Raw genomic sequence first — 4,633 nt, 5'->3', positions numbered from 1 at the left:
ATGGCCCTGTGGCGTCAGCAACACCGGCAGTGTGTTCAGCCCCAGAACCGTTACCCTCAGAAGCAGACATGATATAACTTGCAGTATGAGGTTAACACAGTACAATTATCAGCAGCACTATGGGGTATATGCAATTCACGGCGAATCGCGGCAAATTATCGCCGTTTTTTAATTCGACAGGTGAATTCCGGCAGGTGGCTGCCGGAATTCACCATATTCAATGAAAAACGGATTCGACATTCCCGCGGGCGAAAAACGGCCGATTTGCCGGATTTTGCCGCGATTTTAAAAAACGGGAAAAAACGGGAAAAAATGGCGTGGGGTCCCCCCTCCAAAGCATAACCAGCCTCGGGCTCTTCGAGCTGGTCCTGGTTCTAAAAATGCGGGGAAAAATTTGAGAGGATCCCCCGTATTTTTAAAACCAGCACCAGGCTCTGCGCCTGGTGCTGGTGCAAAACATACGGGGGACAAAAAGAGTAGGGGTCCCCCGTATTTTTCACACCAGCATCGGGCTCCACTAGCTGGACAGATAATGCCACAGCCGGGGGTCACTTTTATACAGTGCCCTGCGGCCGTGGCATTAAATATCCAACTAGTCACCCCTGGCCGGGGTACCCTGGGGGAGTGGGGACCCCTTCAATCAAGGGGTCCCCCCCCAGCCACCCAAGGGCCAGGGGTGAAGCCCGAGGCTGTCCCCCCCATCCAATGGCTGCGGATGGGAGGCTGATAGCCTTGAGAAAAATGACAAGAATATTGTTTTTTCCAGTAGTACTACAAGTCCCAGCAAGCCTCCCCCGCAAGCTGGTACTTGGAGAACCACAACTACCAGCATGCGGGAGAAAAACGGGCCCGCTGGTACCTGTAGTACTACTGGAAAAAAAATACCCAAATAAAAACAGGACACACACACCGTGACTTGTACAACTTTATTACATACTGCCGACACACACATACTTACCTATGTTGACACGAAGCAGTCGGTCCTCTTCTCCAAGTAGAATCCACGGATACCTGAAAATAAAAGATAATTATACTCACCTTCCAGCGTCCAGAGATACATCCACGTCCAGAAAATAATCCAGGTACTTGGCAAAAAAACAAAACGCAATGACCCGATCCTGCGGACTGAAAGGGGTCCCATATTCACACATGAGACTCCTTTCCCCGAATGTGCCGGGACACCACGTGACTCCTGTCACTGAGGTCCCTTCAGCCAATCAGGAAGCACTACTACGTGGAGCTCACCTGATTGGCTGTGCGCTGTCTGTGCTGTGACAGCACATCGCAAAGCCTCTCCATTATATTCAATGGTGGGAACTTTGCCGTCAGCGGGGGGGTTACCCGCGGTCAGCCGCTGACCGGCGGGTGACCCCACCGCTAGCCGCAAAGTTCCCACCATTGAAAGTAATGGAGAGGCTTTGCGATGCGCTGTCAGCTCAGACGCGCACAGAGCCAATCAGCAGAGTGCAAGGACGTTGCACTCGCTGATTGGCTGAAGAGACCTTTCTGTGACAGCTGTCACATAGAGGTCTCTGCATTCGGGGAAAGGGGTCTCATGTGTGAATATGGGACCCCTTTCAGTCCGCTGGCACGGGTATTTGCGTTTTGTTTTTTTGCCAAGTACCTGGATTATTTTCTGGACGTGGATGTATCTCTGAACGCTGGAAGGTGAGTATAATTATCTTTTATTTTCAGGTATCCGTGGATTCTACTTGGAGAAGAGGACCGACTGCTTCGTGTCAACATAGGTAAGTATGTGTGTGTCGGCAGTATGTAATAAAGTTGTACAAGTCACGGTGTGTGTGTCCTGTTTTTATTTGGGTATTTTTTTTCCAGTAGTACTACAGGTACCAGCGGGCCCGTTTTTCTCACGCATGCTGGTACTTGTGGTTCTCCAAGTACCAGCTTGCGGGGACTTGTAGTACTACTGGAAAAAACAATATTCTTGTCATTTTTCTCAAGGCTATCAGCCTCCCATCCGCAGCCATTGGATGGGGGGGACAGCCTCGGGCTTCACCCCTGGCCCTTGGGTGGCTGGGGGGGGGGGGACCCCTTGATTGAAGGGGTCCCCACTCCCCCAGCCAGGGGTGACTAGTTGGATATTTGATGCCACGGCCGCAGGGCACTGTATAAAAGTGACCCCCGGCTGTGGCATTATCTGTCCAGCTAGTGGAGCCCGATGCTGGTGTGAAAAATACGGGGGACCCCTACTCTTTTTGTCCCCCGTATTTTTTGCACCAGCACCAGGCGCAGAGCCCGGTGCTGGTTTTAAAGATACGGGGGATCCTCTGTCAAATTTTTCCCCGCATTTTTAGAACCAGGACCAGCTCGAAGAGCCCGAGGCTGGTTATGCTTTGGAGGGGGGACCCCACGCCATTTTTTCCCGGGATTTTACCATTCCATCTATAAAAAAAAATAAAAATATATTATTTTTAAAAATATATAAATAATACTTGTGCCTCCAAAAAAGACAAACCAAGTACCTAATTCCTTCTAATATAAATAGATCTGATATTACCAAGAAAAAAAAACACAAAAAAAAACATGTTTTAATTTTTTTTTATTGGTTTCACCCTCCAAAGTGTGGCGGATTGAAAATGACGAATTTGCTGTCTAAAAGCACTGTTGTCGAATTTCCAAACTTGAATTGAATACACTTTGGTCGAATTGCAGCACTTGTATCATTGCAGAAAAGTCGAATTTGCAAAAAGTCGAATTTCAAAAAGTCGAATTTTGAAAGTCCGTTTTTTTGACGGAAAGTACTGAATTGCATTGACAAATTTTTTTTTGGGGCGAAAATGTCCCGAAATTCGACAATTTCGGGAATTCGACCGCAATTGCATATACCCCTATACCTCTAAACCCAAACCCCTGCGCAGTGTAGTCAGCACTTGCAGAGATAAAGGAGAGATATGGTGACTAAATCACAGAGAAAAATACGTAATACAGTATATTTTTGTGAAAATCCTATATTAGATAACACCTGACGCACCAAGTCCCCTCAGGTTATGGAATATAGGGATAGCAGGTTGAGTGAAAGACACGCAATGGACACCACTCAGCTATCAAATGCACACACAGAAAGTCACAGTTTGTACAATGCAGAGGTTATTACTGACAATAATACTGCACTGGACTAGCTTACACAGCTATATAACAATAGATATAACGGTACACAGTAAGAACTGGATGTATATCACAGGGTAATTGTACTATAAAACCCTGTCTAAGTGCACTCTTTCTTAACTATCACTGTCTAAAAAGGCAGGTAGAATACTTAACTGTCATGTAAAGGCACAGCGCTGACAACCAGGCGGCTTTACATAGGAGGATTTGCCCAAGCAGTCCCAGGAACAGTGAGCTGAGGGATAATAGCGCCGCAGACACTGACAGGGAGTAAGGAAAAATAAGAATTTACTTACCGATAATTCTATTTCTCGTAGTCCGTAGTGGATGCTGGGGACTCCGTCAGGACCATGGGGATTAGCGGCTCCGCAGGAGACAGGGCACAAAAGTAAAAGCTTTAGGATCAGGTGGTGTGCACTGGCTCCTCCCCCTATGACCCTCCTCCAAGCCTCAGTTAGGATACTGTGCCCGGACGAGCGTACACAATAAGGAAGGATTTTGAATCCCGGGTAAGACTCATACCAGCCACACCAATCACACTGTACAACCTGTGATCTGAACCCAGTTAACAGCATGATAACAGCGGAGCCTCTGAAAAGATGGCTCACAACAATAATAACCCGATTTTTGTAACAATAACTATGTACAAGTATTGCAGACAATCCGCACTTGGGATGGGCGCCCAGCATCCACTACGGACTACGAGAAATAGAATTATCGGTAAGTAAATTCTTATTTTCTCTGACGTCCTAAGTGGATGCTGGGGACTCCGTCAGGACCATGGGGATTATACCAAAGCTCCCAAACGGGCGGGAGAGTGCGGATGACTCTGCAGCACCGAATGAGAGAACTCCAGGTCCTCCTCAGTCAGGGTGTGCCCCTGACCAAGTATCAGCTCGGCAAAGTTGTAAAGCCGAGACCCCTCGGGCAGCCGCCCAAGATGAGCCCACCTTCCTTGTGGAATGGGCATTTACATATTTTGGCTGTGGCAAGCCTGCCACAGAATGTGCAAGCTGAATTGTACTACACATCCAACTAGCAATCGTCTGCTTAGAAGCAAGAGCACCCAGTTTGTTGGGTGCATACAGGATAACAGCAAGTCAGTTTTCCTGACTCCAGCCGTCCTGGAAACTATATTTTCAGGGCCCTGACAACATCTAGCAACTTGGAGTCCTCCAAGTCCCTAGTAGCCGCAGGTACCACAATAAGCTGGTTCAGGTGAAACACTGACACCACCTTAGGGAGAAACTGGGGATGAGTCCGCAGCTCTGCCCTGTCCGAATGGACAATCAGATATGAGCTTTTTTGAGACAAACGCCGCCAATTCTGACACTCGCCTGGCCGAGGCCAGGGCCAACAGCATGGTCACTTTCCCTGTGAGATATTTCAAATCCACAGATTTGAGCGGTTTAAACCAATGTGATTTTAGGAATCCCAGAACTACGTTGAGATCCCACAGTGCCACTGGAGGCACAAAAAGGGGGTTGTATATGCAGTACTCCCTTGA

The sequence above is a fragment of the Pseudophryne corroboree genome, chromosome 5 (genome assembly GCF_028390025.1).
Source record: "Pseudophryne corroboree isolate aPseCor3 chromosome 5, aPseCor3.hap2, whole genome shotgun sequence".
Classification (NCBI taxonomy): domain Eukaryota; kingdom Metazoa; phylum Chordata; class Amphibia; order Anura; family Myobatrachidae; genus Pseudophryne; species Pseudophryne corroboree.
The sequence above is the reverse complement of the archived record's forward strand: the minus strand, read 5'-3'. Positions refer to the sequence as shown.